At 39.1% G+C, this 18239-nt stretch overlaps 1 protein-coding gene across 1 annotated transcript in view; it reads right to left on the bottom strand.

Annotated features, from left to right (window-relative positions):
- Nucleotides 1-18239, bottom strand: part of Arsj (arylsulfatase family, member J) — a 79996-nt gene that overhangs the window by 33206 nt on the left and 28551 nt on the right. The gene's annotated exons all lie outside the window — the stretch shown is intronic.

Below are 18239 nucleotides of genomic sequence, written 5' to 3'. Positions count from 1 at the left end.
AGTGTGGATCCTTCAGTCCTTCTTAAAAGGGGGAACAAGAATATTCATAGGAGGAGATATGGAGGCAAATTTTGAAGGAATGGCCATTCAGATCCTGCCCTTCCTAGGTATACAGCCCACATATATACAGCCACCAAAACTAGATAATATTAATGAAGCCAAGAATTGCATGCTGACAGGAACCGGATATAGATGTCTCCTGAGATACACAGCCAGATCATGACAAATACAGAGGCAAATGCTAGTAGCAAACCATTGAACTGAGAACGGAGTCCCTGCTGGAGGAGTTAGAGAAAGGATTGAAGGAGCTGAAGTGGCTTGCAACCCCATAAGAACAACAATGCCAACCAACCAGAGCTTCCAGGGACTAAACCACTAACCAAAAAGTACACATGGACAGACCCATGGCTCCAGTTGCATATGTAGCAGAGGATGGTCTTGCTGGGCATCAATGCAGGGAGAAGCCCTTAGTCCTGCCAAGTTTGGTTCCCCCAGTGTAGGGAAATGTCAGGGGGAGGAAGCAGGAAGTTGGCGGTTGGGGAGGGGCAACACCCTTGTAGAAGAAGGGGAGATGGATGGGATAGGGGACTTATGGCGGGGAAACAGGGTAACATTTGAAATGTAAATAAAAAATATCCAATAATAAAAAAGGAAGAAAGAAATACAATAAATGATAAAAAAAATATAGTGCACTGACTGCTCTTCCAGTGGTCCTGAATTCAATTTCCAGCAACCACATGGCGACTCACAACTGATGCCCTCTTCTGGTGTGTCTGAAGATAGCAACGGTGTACTCACATATATAAAATAAATAAATCTTAAAAGAATATTAAGAAAACAACGGGTAGGTAATTCTGTATAGTATATCTGAAACAGTTGGCCATTTATTTTTTTTTTAAAGAAAACTCATCCCTTTAGACATCGGAGAAGCAACAAGATGCTGTTTTGGGCGTGAAATTGTAAACTAGCCCAAATCAACTTGAAACAGTGTTAATTGGTGAGAGTTTGTAATCAGGGAACGAATGTAATTCAACACTTAATTTTCATATTTAAAATGTAAATAGGAGAGTTACTATCACATATTGTAGGTATTCTTTTATGATTAGCTATTGTTCTGGGTTTAATTATGGCCTCTGTATTCACCAAATATATAGTCATTTTGTATAGCACTTGATGCAAATAATAATAATAGCTCTTATCAGTCACTGTTAAAGTCTCACTTGGTTAAAGACAAACTTAATAGTCTTTAGATGCATATTCATACCTTAAAGAAAACAGGCATAATAGAATCAAAAGTTTTAGGATGGCATGAAACTTTATAAGATATAAAACTAAATTATAGAGCCCTATCTAGTGACGGAGTTCCATTCAATCATGTAGAGCAATTTTCTCTAATCAAATTTCCTTCCAGTGAACTCAATGGAAGAATGCAATTTGCTCTACATAGAAACCTTTGAAATGAACCATGTCAACTTGGCTAAGTTAAGGTATCCAGACTTTACATATTCTAAACAATATTCTCAACAATATTCTAAATAGTTTCTGAGAGAAATTTTAGGTGAGGTTAAGACTTAATTCAGTTGATTATGAGTAATCAGATCACCCACTGCAATGTGGGTGGGCCTCATAGAATTCGTACAGACCCTTAATAGAAAAGAAAAATAGAGTTCTGCCAGCAGAACACTGTTTGACTTACACTGCCATATCAACCCTTCCTTCCCGTGGCTTTACTTAAGACTATAATAATAATGATGATGATGATAATAAAATAATAATAATAATAATAATAATAAAACAACAACAACAACTAGATTTAGATAGCTGAGGAGCCCACATTTTGTCAGGAGCATGTGTGAGTTTCTTGCTGCTGAGACAAAAATACCAAAAAAACCAATTTAATGAATAGAGGGTTTATTCTGTTTTACAGCTCAGGTGTATTGTCCATCGTGGTGGAGAAGCAAGGTATCAGGAACTGGAAGCCGCTGGTCACAGGGTATTCACAATTAGAGATAAGGGAGTGATGAACACAGGAATGGTGCTCAACTTCCTTACCTCCACGTTTTAAGCCCAGGACCCCAGTCAGAAAACGGCACATCCCACGGGGGTGATCTTTCTGTTTCAAGACAATCAACATAATTCCTCACAAGAATGCCAACATCCCAGTCTCTAAGGTAATTCTAGATTCTGTCAAGTTCACAACCATGACAGTACCTTTCCAAAAAATAAGCCCTAATCACAAGCAGCCATTTATATTAAATGTAATATTATTTAAAACCCAGTTTCTTAGTTACACTGACTACATTTTCTGTGTTCAGTGCTGCCTGTGGGTAGTGGTTATGGATAGTTATAGAACACTTGGGTCCCCAGTAAAACTCTATTGGATCATATCTCTAGTGCAAGATTATATAGTTACAGATTATAGTTTCAGTTTTTATTAGCAGAGTTCATCAACTGACTGTTGAGTATTTTAGTTTCCTTGTATATAGTGTGATAATTGTGGATTTTATTAGCTTGGGTTTTTAGATAGTAAAAATCAATATGAAACAGTTTATGTTTTGTAAGCATTTTTCATAAGTTCATTCAAATTGTAAAACAATTATTTTATGTATTTAATGTAATTCTATTTAACATATTGGGTACTCTAGTACTAATGGCAGCTTATAATCAGTAAATTGTGAAATGCTGTATTCTCAGGGCAATGAATGAATCTCAAATATAAATATTAATGTGCTATATAATTTTGTAACAAGGAAGTCAGGCCAGAACAGGAGCATGGAATAGTTTGTAATGTAGAAAATTTGCTTTTATTTTCTCTCATTACAATGAAAATTCAGACCTGGGATAAAGGAGGTGCCCAAGAACCAATAGTGGTGACCTTAGCTGCAACTTACTACACTGGGGATACGGAACCTGAAGAATCTACCTCATGTAGCCAGATAGGGACCCCAATACTAGCCCATGAACTATGGAAATTGAAAAGTAAAATGTCACATAATAGTGTCAATAATGAAGTACTGATTATTATTATTTTTCAACACAGTTCAGCTAGGTTTGATTCTACTAACTGTGGGGAAATAGCCAGCAAAAAAAGCCAGTAAAGTAAATACATGCAGCAGACAATTCAGCATTTATAATTTTAAACAAGATTAACAGTGATAGATCTGGAGTTTTCTTCTTTAAAACAACTTTGCTCTCTGCTTTGACCAAGAGTACATAAAACGGAAAAGAAATTAATAATGAGATAGTCAAAGAAAAATGAAAGGCAGAGGAGTACAGGGCCAACTGACAAAGGTACGCTAAGAATACAGCCTAGGGAACAGTTAAGCCACTCAAGGAAAAACAGAAATATTCATCATGAGCCAAGTTTCATGTATGATATCACCAGGGTTTCTTTCCATAAATGTCCCAGATAAACTATATTTTTACCTAGTCATAATTAACAATAACTTTTGGAGTTATTTTTAAGTGAAGAGGAGCAAAATATTTATTCTCTGAGCACTCTTTACATATGCAAGCAAAGTGTCACATTACAGGGATGAGAACATTTGTAAGAAAATGCATTAACTGACAAATAAATACAAATTAAAATAAGGCTGAAGTGTGAGGAGTGTCTTCACCTGGAAGATATTAAAACATAATTTTATTTTCTTATTCAAAACAATCTGAGATGTCAAAGAAGGGGGGTCACATATTGGTCTTTATCAGTAAAGAATGATGCTAACTCTCAATAAACCAACAACTGAGAATGGAGCTGGAGATCCACCCGAGAGCTGCTAATCAAAGGCTACCAGTTCTACTTCATTCCAGCCAGAAAGGCTGTCATCAAGAAAACAAACATCACATACTTCTGAGGAAGAAGGGAAAAGGGACATGTTCACTATGTGTGAAAGGGACACATTTACTATGTGTGAGGGTGTAAATTAATCTGTCATATAGAGACATTAGCATGGAGGTTCTTCAAAAAGCAAAACAACAGCAACAAAAATATAAAACTAGGTGTTTTTTTTATCTGATGTCTGGGTATATATATACACCCCAAAGAATCGGTCAGTTTACTATAGAGACAGATGCATACTCATGTGTATAATGACACTGTTAGAAACAGCTAAATAATTATAGTGATACCCTATGTGACAGCTAAATAATTATAGTGATACCCTATGTGCTCATATGGATAGAAAAGTATAAAACATAACCTCCCCCCACACCACTGGATCTTAAAACTGGATAGAATTAGAAGTCATTGAGTTAAGGGAAACAACGCAGATTTGGAAAGGTGGGTATTGCATGGTTTTGCTGATATGTAGAACCTATAAGAAAAGATAGAGAAATAAAGGCAGGGAAAGTAAAGCAGGGATTGCTAGAGATATGGCAGGATAGGGTTAGTTAAGGGACAGTGCAGTAAGGGGAATGAATGTGACCCAAATGCATTATCTGCATATGTACAAATGCTACAACGAAATGCCCTACACTTAGAATTACTCTAAGCCACTGACCTTTCTAAAGTGTGGCTGGTGCTGTCAGCTTGCATGGTTGTGACCTGACTGAACTGTGGGCCCTTTGAATGGTTTAGAGTAATTCTATTCTATTCTCGTTTTATTGCATATTTTTCAAGCATGCTTAAAAGAGAGAAATTGTAGGCTTGGTGAGTGGACCTTCACATTGGTCCTGATGTTAGGAATGCATTGGATCCTGGTATTACAATAATCTAAAAGCCAAGATATAGCAGATTGAATAAAATCATCTTAGGTCTAAACTCTGAGAATCTGACTGCTCTTTCTGTCATCCAGGACCATACTTCTGTTGCAAAGCTCCAACAAACTGTGCTCTGAATAATCCAGGGTCACTGCCTTTTGACAGAGTTGTTCAGGAACAATGGCTACAAACAGATTCCATCAGAAGAGAAAGGAGGCAGGAAAGTAGCCAGGAAACAGCTCAGAGAGGAGAATAATTGATATTACTCAGACAAATGGCAATTACCTAGTTTTTATTCTCACTGTCGTTACTAAGCAGAATTTGAGAATAGACATAGATTTAATTAATTAGCACTCATACATGGGCCAGAAAAATGGTTCACCCAGAGTCCTATATCCATCATAACCACATTAAATTTAAATGTTACTAGTGAAGCTTCGACCCTAAGGAAGTGAGGAGGAATGCAGGACACAGGAAATTATAAGTTACAGTGTGTGAAACTACAGATCTGCTCAAGAACACCGTATCAACATGTATGGAACCATGATGGCAACCTAGATGGGATAAAACTCTCACAAACCTAAGCCACGTGTTTCAGAAATTGAGTCAGTTTCGCTGGTCTCCCAGTCTCTTAATTGGTAAATGACTCAAAGCTATTTACATAGAGCACTGTCGGTTACCTAACTTTCATTCTCAATTTTTGTTGCTAAGACGATTTTGAGAATAGACCTATTTTTAACTAATTAATTAGCACTCATACTCAGGCCAGAAATGGTGAACATTATGAAGCTTCCTTTTCATTTTTCAACGTTTTTACTCTAATTTGGTTTGTTAAATTTTGTTCATGTGCATATTGTGTGCACATTTATATATGGTGGTGCAAGTGACCATGGACACTGTGGAGGCTCGAAGAAGACACTGGGTATCCTGTCTGCCACTCTCCACCTCATTTCCTCAAGAATGGGTCTCTTGATGAACCTGAACTAGGATGGCAACAGCCAGGCCCCTTCAAACCTCTGTCTTTGCCTCCCACAATGCTGGGGTTACACAGGTACACCTGGAAACGCCTAGATTTTTGTGGAGGTTCTGGGAATACGTACATGTTCTCGTCATGTCTCCATGTTTGCATAATAAGTCCTCTTAGCAACTGAGGCATAGTTCTAGCCCATATATCTTATTCGTATTCAATCCATCTTCTCAGGAAACTCCAAAGAAGTCTCATCTCCTAAAAACACCTGCTCTGCCATCCCCTTTGCAGGTGCTATGCTCGCTGCACTAAGGTCTAACATCCTGATGTCTGCATCTCTCCTCGGCTCAACTCCAACCCCCACCTCGTACTTTAACATGGCAGATGGACTGAGCTCCTGCGTAATTCCGGTTGGCTTCTGACATTTCACTTTCTCTTTTCATCTCTACCGTGCTGGCATATTGTACTCTCTGGGGCTCTCACTTAGCTAGGAGCAAAGTTGGCCTTGTCTTGAATCAATAAAGATATATAATAGTATTTTAAAAGAGCCTGTGTTTTCCTGGATGGTGGAGGATGCTCTATTCCGTGGAGGATGAGCCATGGTTCTGTTCCACACCTTTCATGCACTGCATCTGGAAATGGGTTAGCTACTACCCCTGCATCTTACTACGGCTTGAAAATAATTTCTTTTCCTTTTTTCTATACACATAAACTTGAGCATCATGTGATCAGACTGTAGAAACACGTGGCTTTGACTTGGTTTTTGGTTTACTGTCAAATGTTACTCAATCCACCCCATTATCTACAATGAGTATTCTTCTAATGCCTTCATCTCTTGGTTACTTGACTTGTTCTTCTCCCAGAGTCTTCTCCTTTGAGCTATGGTCTCATATGATCATGCTCTGGAGGACTTAAATGTCACCAGTTTTAAAGGCATACATTACAATTTATAGTACTTCATTTCTGATCACTGATACATTTTTTTCCTGCAAAAATCTGAACCTACTGAGACTACTACTCTGTCTGTTCTACCTATGTGTTTCACCCTTCCTATCCTTTTTGTCTCCTTGTTGAGTCTCCATGTATGAACAGGTTTTTTTCCATTATCGCTATGTCATACTCTTTTAGTAAACTCCAATTCTGTCTCTGTCCAAGGGTGGCAAACCCTGGAGGAAACCTGAAATGATTCACACTCATTGCTCTGGCTTGAATGTAGCCTGGACAGTTTCACACCATGTAATTACCAATGTAATAGCATTAAGCAGGGGGGGTCTGTAGACAGTGATTAACTCATGAGAGAGGAGCTACGATGAATGGGATTAATGTTATTCTATAAAAAATGTTGGTGAGTACTTTCTAGACCCTGCTCTCTGAGGCAGTGTTTTAGCTGCAGAGAGCAGCACTTACCTGATCCTTGCTCTGATGGTACTGGACCTTGTAGATCCAGTCTCCGGAGCTAGAAGAAACATCTTTCTGTGCTTTACAAATCACCTAGGTTAAGGTTCATTGTACATTAGTCTAAGTAGACTGATATCATTTTAAAGTTATGCTGACTCCCCTCCGGCCACCCCTTAGTGCTCCACCCTTATTGGGATTCTCTTCTTCATTGCTCTGCTTCCCCAGATAAACATTCCATATCACATTCGCCTCAGTTTCTGCGTCTTCTCCTCTCCAAACTGCTAAACCTACCTCCTTCCTTGCAAAGGAAACAGCAGCTCAACTTGGGTTCAGATTTTGGTATTACCCCAATTTAATACTTCATCACTCGGTGCCCATTCACTCTCTTCTTTCCATGTTCACAGCCGTGGCCAATCCTTACTTCTTCACTATATCCCATCTTCTCCAACAACTTTCTACAGCCTCTCACTGCTCCCCAATGTGAACATGCATGCATCACACACATGCACGCACGAACGCACGCACGCACACACACACACACACACACACACACACACACACACACACACTCAAAACAAAACCCTGACTTGTGATTATTCATATATACCACACATACATACAAATGCACAAAAGTTAAAAAGGAGCATCTTCCCAGTAATTTTGCTACTCTCCGGGATTAGCAAAACTTTTCTTTCTGTTGGACCCAAGGACTTATGCATGTTCTGCTGCTATCCCATCTTGCAAAGCACCTTTTAAAAATGCAACTTATATTTTCATACGCTACCTACATTTTCTCTGTACCTATAGCAAACCTCTGTGAAACATGTGTTAACTCTCCTGCTCATCTGTACCCCCGCTCTCAACATCATTCTGTGATGTTCTAATAGTTTCTGTAGTCAATCACTGAGTCTAAAAACCATCAATGGCCTCCATGTTAGCAAATCCATCAATTTTGAGTTTTTTTGGACAAAGTTCCTTTTAAAATGTTTACTTCTCTTGGGTTTTGAACATTGTCTATCTTACGTTTTTATATCTCATTGATCTTCCCCTACCCAGAATAGCTTTTGAGTGAAGCCAATTGTATAACCCTGATATTAAAAACACAATTACCTACAGTGTAGACAAAATATCACCCTTTCAGAATACAAGACCTTTGAAATTATGGCCTCAACCTTTTACAAACCCAAGTCTTAAATGTTCCATCACTCAACTAGTTCAAGAAATTTCAAACCAATATGACTCCTGTGACTTTACCTGAATCTATTCTGGATCCATGCCCAGCTATAATGGCCCATTTCAAGTGTTACTTCTTGTTATATGTTTCCCCCACCCCTTGAGTAGAGTACAATCTCTAACTAAAGGATCTTCTTCAATTACATCAAGCAAAGGAAATGAGGGATCTGTGTAGCCTTTCATTTTATTTTAGCATCAAGTAGTATTCATAGGACTTCAGAGATTTTTCCTTAAAATGGATGAGTTATAAAATATGAAAAATTAGCACATTTGTTTTGAAATTACTAAATAGGATCCATAATGTTTGTTTCAACATAGCTTAGATTCTACGTGTTTTTCAACCGTCCTAATGCCGTGACCCTTTAGTACAGTTATATGCTCATAAAATTATTTATTCTACTTTCAGAACCCTGGCATGCCCCGTAGCTTCAGCCAGGACGACTTTCTCTTCTGTTGGCACTCAGGCTGTCATGTCTTAGCCTTCATCTGTGAGTGGGGAAGCTGTCTTCTCACTGGACTTTCATTACCTCCTCACGACTAAGAGGAGCCGGTGACAGATGCTAACTCTGTCAATGCTTTCACGACACCAGAGCAACTCTGAACCCCAAGGTAATGGACTTTAATTACCAAGAAGCTAGTGGCTCCCAGGAGAACCACTGTGGTGCTTTGGTCTAAGATGTGTTGGTTTCTGTGACTTTTCCTGGGTAGCTGTGATCCAACTCCAGATAGGGCACTAACAGAAGAGCAAGAAAGAAGTTTACCTACCCCTAGCTTGATGTACCAGTGAGCTTATTGGAGTTAATCTCATGAGCATTGGATTCTCAAAGGCAGCTGCATCACTGTGGGGTGGGAGACACACCAGCATGGATGACAATTTTTAAATCTGAAAGCAGGAGTCCTCTGCAAAATGCACAGTCAGCTTGAACGCTGTGGAGGGTCCCCCTGCCCTAGCAATTATTACTGCTGGTAAAAGCTTGGGAAGGATTCTTGACAATCTTGTGGCTTCCTGAGCATTCTGAGCCTTGGGAGTTTCCATGGATTCTTGAGCCTTTTGAGTTTCTCTCTTCCCTGCAGGATAGAATATTTCCATTTGGAGGAGGAAATATTTATACAACAGCTGGTAATAACCAAAGATTCTCAAGATATTCTCATAAGTGGGTGTCTGATCAGAGTAGGAAGATGTACCACACATCCATTTGTTCCTGGTGTTTGCTTGTATGCTACATTCAGTAAAGGAAATTGGGAAGTTTTAAGCAGAAGAGACATAGGATCTGGGTAGTTAAAAAAAATCTATGGCAACTTGCGTTGAATTGATTTGGTGTGGTAAAAAAAAGATAAAATCCTGTATTAAGTTCCTAGTTCCTTGTCACGTAAGCAGACGTTTATCTAAGGTTTCATCATTTTAGAATCAATTAGCCACCAGAAGAGATCTTTTCACTAAAAAAGAGAGTTCAAATCAACATGTCCAGCAAAATTATGTTCTGTATTAATGAGGTTGTCCATGGCCTGGAAACAGGCTAAAGTGATTGCATGGCATCCTTTCAGGGTTATGGAGAGCGTGGGGGCACAGCAGGTAGAGGACCTTCTGGGGACCATTACTTCTATAAAGTTGTAAGCCTTATGACTGCCAAGGGTTATGTTATAAATGTGCGTGGTAGCAAATTGAGAACAGTACAAATTATTTTAACCATACCAATGTACCTAAATTTGTTCACTAAGGATACATTTTATTTTCTCTATAGAAAAACATTAGCCCTAATATTATATTTTAAAGCATGTTAACCAGTATTTTGTTCATCAAATTCACTTTAACGTTTACAAGTACTTACACAACACCCTCCCAAATTCTCCTTTGAATTAGTGGCATTTTAATTGCTCTTCCTTAAAAATATGACTTTATTAAAATCTTGAATGTTTTAATTCAGTATTTGAGCATAATATTTTTAGCTTTTGAAATTATGAGTTAGCGTGGAAAACAGTAGTACACAGAAAAATTAACAAACATTTCTGGGTTCAAATCGACAAATGATGTCATAGTTCTTTTCTAGTTTAGTTCCTCAAAAGGATAGAGGCTCTTCAGCCTTTACTATTGAAATTGATGGCACTGTTCCTGTCACTGAATTTTGTGGAACTGACTCCATGGCATGTAGATTAGGGGGAAAGTTTCTGAGGGATGAAGACATCATAAACAACCATGAAAAAATGACATAATTGCCCTCATAAGCCTTAGAAATATTAACATGCCCCATATAGGCTACCTTTATGCTTGCTTGTATAGATCTGTTCATATAAACTAGTATAATCATTACTGTTCAGAAATGGCCTGGGTTCTTTCACTTGGTCTATCTTTTGTCTTTTTCCTTCTTTTTGAAGGAAGGCAGAACACTTCTCTTAAGTAATTTCCACCCAGCTTCTTCTGTAATTTTAACCAACCATTTTGGTTGTTGATGGGACCCTTAGGGGCTTGAAAAATATCAATTGGTTCAGAGTTACCGGCAGAGTGATTTAGGAAAGCAATTTCTCATAAAATACTTTTCTTTCTATTCTTTAAAAAAAATTTCCCCCTAGAATCACTTTTCCCTCTTGGCATAAAAGTAATTTGCTTTGTAGTTATTGGAATGATTACGTTAAAATAAAAGAGTGTAAATCACGTTTAACCCTGTTCCCTGGTTGAATGAAAGACAGCAAGAGGCAATCCAGTTTCCCTCTTCACCCTTTGCAATCTGTTTTCTATTTCATTATCTGTCTCCTTTGTTTTCCTTGAACTAGATAAAGCAAGGACTGGACTTACTCTACTTAATTAAAGCAAACAGCTCCCCTAATGTGGCCACCACCTTGGATCTACTTGTAATAGGCATGCAGGAATATGATGATATAGACACAAAAGGGTTCTATATCAAGACTTATGTGTCCAAGGACATTTTAGCACCAAAAATAAATGCGTCACAAGACAAAGACACAGATTATGATTTTAAATATCATGTTTTTCAAAGTGAATTAATTGTCACTTCTGTAGGCATACGATTTCTTGTGTATTGTGTGGAAATATCACCTGTCAATAAAAATCTGATGGTCAATAAACCGAAACAGGAGGGACATTTGGCAGAGTGAGGTGGGGCGTTTCTGGGAAAGAGTGAGGTGTGGGGATTCTCTGCTCAGACTGGGAGGAAGTCAGACATATAAAACAGAAGAGAGGTAATTAGCCATGTGGCAGATAAAATGGTATAAGCAGGTTAATTTAACTTATGAGATGATGGCCTAGGCATTTTTAAATAAAATAATAAGCTTCTGAGTCACTATTTGGGCACTGGGAGATGGGTGGAAAGGATTGCAGTTACACACCTCAAATTTTGCACATGATCAATAGTGAACATTAAAGAGTAAAAATAATAACGAAACAAAAGGTTTTTTTATACCACTTCAAATATGCATCTATATGGAGAAATGATTTATGTCTTTAATATATAAAACTCTTCCAAGTTTCATTCTAATTTGCATAACCTTCATTTCTGTTTGCCTCAATAATAACAATATATTTATAATATTGCATGTTTGCATAAATTATATAACTTCTCCCCATACATAGCATTATAGTTGAGCAGTTGGTTTCACATCAAGAAGCAGTAACTATGTTGTTGATGTTGCATGGATTTATCTCTTCTGTTCCCTGTACCGAAGTTTCTTCCTTCTTCCTTCCTTTGTCTCTATGTCTTTACTTTTTAAATTATAAGAGCCAAGTCACAACAATATTGCACCAGCAGTTATTTCAGAATCAGACAAGACGGTGCAAGCCTGGAACTCTAGAACTCAACAGGCTGAGGCAGGAGGATCGCAAATTCAAGGCTTTCCTTGGCTACACACAAAGTCTCATGAGCTCCTTGTCTCCAGAGCAGGGATTGCGGACGTGCATGGGCTTGCGGCTTCTTAGGTGACTTCCGGAGTCCAGTCTCAGGGATGTGTGTGAAGTTGCACAACGGGCACTAACTACTAAGTCCCGGCTACCACTCCAGGCCGTCTGAGGTAGTTACTAACAACGGGGTCAATTTTGTTTTCACTCAGGCTCTCCTTGCTTAGATCAGTAAGTACAGAACCACCCCCTCCCACTACAGTTCTTCACACGTGTAAGGATTGTTCCCATCCTCTTGAGTTGTCTCTTACTTTGCTAAGCATCATGGTTGCTGCTTGCTAGATCTCCTAAGCGCATGCTTCCTTTTGTCAGTCTGCTCTCAAAATCGGCACTTTGAGTTGAATTTAGTACCTTGGATGTGTTCTCAGTGGTGCGGCATTCCATGGGACTGTCGCCTTCCTCGATAGTTTAGTGTCTATTGGCTGTGCATCTTACTGTGAACTTCCAAGCAGAGAAAACTAAGATATTTCTTTCTCAGTTGATCTTAAGGCAGATTTCCCACATCCCGTAGAAGAGTGGTTCGTTTTGTTGATCTTTATGGAGAATTTCCTATTTCTTGAGGCTTTCTCTCAACCTTCCCGCTATTAATAAGCCTTGAAAATGTTTGCTTTCTCATGCAGTGTATTACCTCATCCTTCTGTTAATTTTAGTAAATGTGTGCCTTCATGTGAATTATGTTTGAGTTTGAGGTAACAGTGCTTGGGTTAATGATGAATACTAAAATAACTTTGGATGGCACGGTCAACATTTTGTTTATTACTCACCCTATTTTTAAAATTAAATCAACTGCCTTTTCTATAAAGTTTCCTTATTGACATTAAGACATAGCATATGTTTAACTTTTCCTAGTACAATGCTAGAACAAATTTAAATGATGTTCTTTTTGCATAAAGTCTTTGTAAGTAATACAAGGTACCTTTTAGCGATTGCCTCCATGCAACCAATTGACTAACAAAGGAGAATGTTTAAACATGGCGCCTGTAGTAATCAATGTAATTTCCAATGTTTAAACTTTCTCTTTTGACATAGCACATTTTACACCTTCAGTATGGTGATTTCCTTCATTGTCATGAGTCTTCAATATCTATTCTTAATAGTTTCATATGTGGATCTATGTTTAAAATGCAGCATGTAATTTATTTTAATTTAATCTATTCTGTGCCATGAGTCATATAACTGCTCTTATAGTCCCTTAACTAAGAAAACCAAGGGTTTCAGTGGGAGAATAAACCCTGGGTGAGGCAGTACTGAAAGCAGTCACTAGAGGGCAACAGAAGGTTAAGAAATAGGTACCAAGCTGTGGCCTGGTCAAAAGGACCAGTTGTACCATTTAGGATGGGTAGGGAAAACCAGTTTCCAGCTCTTTGTAGGAGAGGTTAATCTCAGTCAGCTTTATCCCCAAATTCCAGTTTGGAAGAGAATCGCATGGGGACATGGATACTACTGTGTCCAACTTAGCTAGTAAGCATTCAACCAATCAGCAAGCAATGTCAAACGTTTCTACCACATCTAGGGCAGATGTCAGACAACAGCCTTGACAACAAAAGCCTTGGTGTGATGGTTCAAGTGGAAGTCTGTATTCAAAGCTAAGATCAAAATGGTGTAGAGCCAGCATTCATAGACTCCATGTATGGTCTACCTACCACATGTCTAGTAGAGAACCAAAATACCTCCCATGGCTGGAACACCTTTGTAAAGGAGTATTATGCCTGTTTCACTAGAAGGAAACTGGGAACAGAGTGTTAGGAATTTAGACAGCATAGCTGTGTTTGGCATGTGCAGAAGACAGCATAACTGTTTTGCACAGGTTATGATAAAAGACTGCAGGCAAGTTGCTGTAGTCATGAGAATGGCTGGCTGGGAGGAAACTTGGCTGGGGGATTGGGGGTGGATTTGATGACATCTGTTCCAAGACCTGACCCTCACTGTTAATCTGTAGAGAGGGGTCTGTCTTCTCACTATTCCCTCATCGTGTGGAGTTCATTGTATAGTGGATGTCAATGCAAACAAAACTATTGACACATCTGGTTTTCTTTAAAGTCTTGAGGAAAACATACATCCTATAAGTATAATAGATAACTCAGTTTACTAGTATGCATCTAATAAAAACAAGTGCAAAGTACAGTAGCAATTCTAACATCAGATAAGATATGCACCATTTTCCCCCAAGTACCGTACCAGATAAGTGCCATCCTAGACTAACTTAGTGAAAATACATCAAACAGTGAAGGGTGGGCACGCTTTGAGGGTTAGAAACACGTTGTCCATCTGTAAATCTAGGTGGATGGATAAATACAGTTTAAGTTGAAATGACCGTGTGAAAGCTTAATAAATGAACCTTTAAAGAACTGACTAAAATGACAAAAGACCAAGTACTCAGAAAAATAAAGGTGATCCCAAAAGTTAACTCATGAAATTATAAGGTCCCTGGTGTCACAGACGCATGGCAGGAGTTTAGATGAAATTGTTTGAGGAGGTCTGCAACTCAAAAGGAAGCATTTCTAGAATGTATTTCTAGTACTGTATGTATTTCTAGAACACTCTAGAATGAGCTATAAGTAACTGTAAAAAGCACAATCCTTTTTTAAAGTCCAGTTTTCTATAGTTTCACTGTTATGGGCTTCTAGGATCTTTCTCAGTAAAGGAGTAATTAACTTTTTGGAATTTTCTAAAGGGACTTCTGTTTCCCAGACTGGCTAATATTTTAAATATTTGAATGAATTTGTTACATGTCTAGATACATAAAAGCTACTAGCAATGAATTCCCATGGCTCAACCTCCCCACTTCCTGTCACATATAAATACAATATTCCTTTCAACTTTTCCCTTAGAATTAACAGACACAATGTCCACAATAGCGTTTTCTCACTTAAAAAAATCATTTTCAAGAAAGTATGAGGTAGAAAATGCTTCAGATTTATGGACTACAGGCCCACAATCATATTACTTGCTTATATGATTTTTGATTATGTAAAATTTTGCTTAAAATTCATCATAAATACTGAGAAAATAAACACCATGCTATATTTCAAAGTTGGCCTCAAGCTGTCAAAAGGTTTGTTTCCTTTAAGGCTCAAGCATAAAAAGGAACTCCTAACATCACCTCTCATATCTTTCTCTATACACGATATCCCAAGGATGAGGATTCCCATGGTATTGATGGGCACTTCTTTTTAATGTACCAACACAATAGGCGAGGATTTACCTCACAGCAGTAGGACAGCTGATCCCAACTCATCGCAGGCAGCAATGAAGGAATGTGCAACGTCCAAAAGTGGGCTGTTTCTAAAATGTCCACAGACATCCCACACCTATGTTCTAGGAGCTGTGGAGCCTCTTAGAAACCATCTGGGGTTTGTTCTAGGGAGACGACCGTCTTCCTTTTGCTGTTCTCTGTGTACTTATTTGTCTTGTGTTATTTTCATCTCCTATTTCCTCCTATAAATGGAGCCCTGCTCTTTTCTCTCCTGTCTCAATTTCTTGACTGTTTTCTTTAGCGTGTGCGAGCATCTGTTTGCGAGCCCATGACAGATGGATACAATTCATTATTGGGGAAATCTGAGGAAAAAGGAGTTCGTGGTTCTTTTCACATGGGCAGGGGATGAAAGAAAGGTGGGACTGGAAACCTAGGCACTGGTCAGGAGTATACTGAAGCCACCTAGAGTTCTACCAGACGAGAGGCACTGCATAAACCCAGGATGAGACTGGCCTCGGCAGTGCAGAAGCTACACTACATTTACCATCCCTTCACCAATTGTAAGCAACCTCTGTCAAAACCAACAAGCATCCTGGTTGTTATGGAGATAGTCACTTAGCGGAATACACCAATGTCTATATGGTCTTAGCGAGCTGCATGGTCGTCGCAGTGATGGTGTAATTAAATAAGAAAAAGGGTTGGGAAAAAAACCAGTGGGAATATTCAGAAGCCCAGTTGACCTTGCAAGAGCTAGGCTGTGGCTCTTCTTGTAAAAGAAGCCCCATGTTCCTGTGGGTAGAGCTCAAGAAATGGCCATGCAAATTATAACGACTGGCCGGTTCAGTGTTTTCCAGTCTACTGTTGCTTTGCATATCTTCAGTAACGGTTACAATCTCCTTTTATAGTTGAGGTAACCATTTCTTTAAAAAGTACAAAGCTTTAGCGGCCTATATCTTATAAAAACAGAACTTCTAAAGCACACCTGTCAGCTCTGAATGAGTTTTGAATTCTAAATCTGCTATTATTTCCCACATAATATGCTGGCCCCTCAAAAATGTTTAGCCACAGTCTACAGCGCAGGACTATCCTATTATGGTTGAGACTTTAATGCATTTTTCAGGAAACATTAATGTTAGTTAATCATTAGGGGCTATGTCCTAACAGTTCCCGGAGACAGTACTTTAGAACCACTGATATTAGTGAACACTTAGAATGACATGAAAACCTATGGAAACACCCGTGTTGTATCAAAACTATGCCCTCTCTGTGTGCTGAGTTTTGAAGCTTTAAAGCCATAGAGCAAAAATAAATGTCATCTCCCTGACCCCCACTTTTCTTTTTTTTAAACTAATATATTTCTTTATTTACATTTCGAATGTTATTCCCTTTCCTGGTTTCCTGTCCATAAGACCCCATCCCCCCTCCATATGGGTGTTCCCCTCCATCCACCCTCCGTTACCCCCTCCCGACATTCTGCTGCACTGGGGGTTCAACCTTGGCAGGACCAAGGACTTCCCCTTCCACTGGTGCTCTTACTAGGCTATTCATTGCTACCTATGAGGTCAGAGTCCAGGGTCAGTCCATGTATAGTCTTTAGGTAGTGGCTTAGTCCCTGGAAGCTCTGGTTGCTTGGCATTGTTGTTCATATGGGGTCTCAAGTCCCTTCAGCTCTTTCAGTCCTTTCTCTGATTCCTTCAATGTTCTCAGTTCAATGGTTTGCTGCTAGCATTGACCTCTGTATTGGACATGCTCTGGATGTGTCTCTCAGGAGAGATCTATATCCGGTCCCTTTCAGCATGCAATTTTTAGCTTCATCAATCTTATCTAGTTTTGGTGGCTGTATATATATGACCCCCACCGTTTTTAAGGACTTCTGCTCGGCACAAATGAGCGACTGAACCATGGACAAATGCAGTGGTTCACAGAGAAGAACGCTGGTCTGAAATGCACTGTGTGAGGGGCAATGTTCAAAACATGCCCCCTGTAGGCACCCTGGCCTGAGTGTTCCAGTGCTGGAAGGTTTTAGGCTAGAGATGCACTGAGGTAGGGAACTCAGACCGTCACACCCTCAGACAGTGTTTTCCCCATGCTATTTGATAAGTTTCCATGCCAAGAATTCTTGAGCTTGCATTGCTCTTTAAGGCTTGCCAGTAACCCTTCTAGTCGTGGAAATATCAAGAGATGTGGAACACGGGTCTTTCAGATTTTAAAGAAACTGCATTCCTCTTCATCGGAACAAAATGTGACCAAGTTTAGCTGAGATAGAAAATAGTTTGAGATGTTCTGAGCAAACTGAGTGCTGCTTTTTAGCACTGCAAAATGTCAAGCTTGTAATTCTTTTTAAGTTTGTAATTTTAATAGAAGCAAAGGATACAATTCTAAGATTTTCCCACTGTTCCTGGAATCCAGAACCAATTCCAGCTGAGTTCCTTACTTTACTTCATTGCAAAGGTTTCCTCTTCATGCATGCCCTTTGGAAAAAGAGCAATTCCTGGTTTTCCTCAAGTTACCTTATTATTGCTCTGCCTTTCTCTGTCTCTACCTACCTCTCAACTCCCCTCTGCACGCCCTGAATAAACTCTATTCCATAATAAAAAAGAACTTACCTGAACTACCACGACTTAACACTGTGTCTCACTTTATCAGTGTATCTATCCGTCTGCGATAGAAACATGACATTTTACAGTGTAGGGAAGCTCACAGAACTGACGATAACAGGTTTACATGCACTCCATCTCAGATCCACCTGTCCTAGGAAGGCAACGTGCCCCGGATTGCTGTACCCTTGTCTATTCTGCTCCACTAGCTCCAGTTTACAAGAGATTAGATAATGTCACTCACTT

This window comes from Rattus norvegicus, chromosome 2 (genome assembly GCF_036323735.1).
Source record: "Rattus norvegicus strain BN/NHsdMcwi chromosome 2, GRCr8, whole genome shotgun sequence".
NCBI lineage: Eukaryota > Metazoa > Chordata > Mammalia > Rodentia > Muridae > Rattus > Rattus norvegicus.
Note: the sequence above shows the minus strand (reverse complement) of the source record. Positions and strands in the feature narration are given on the sequence as shown.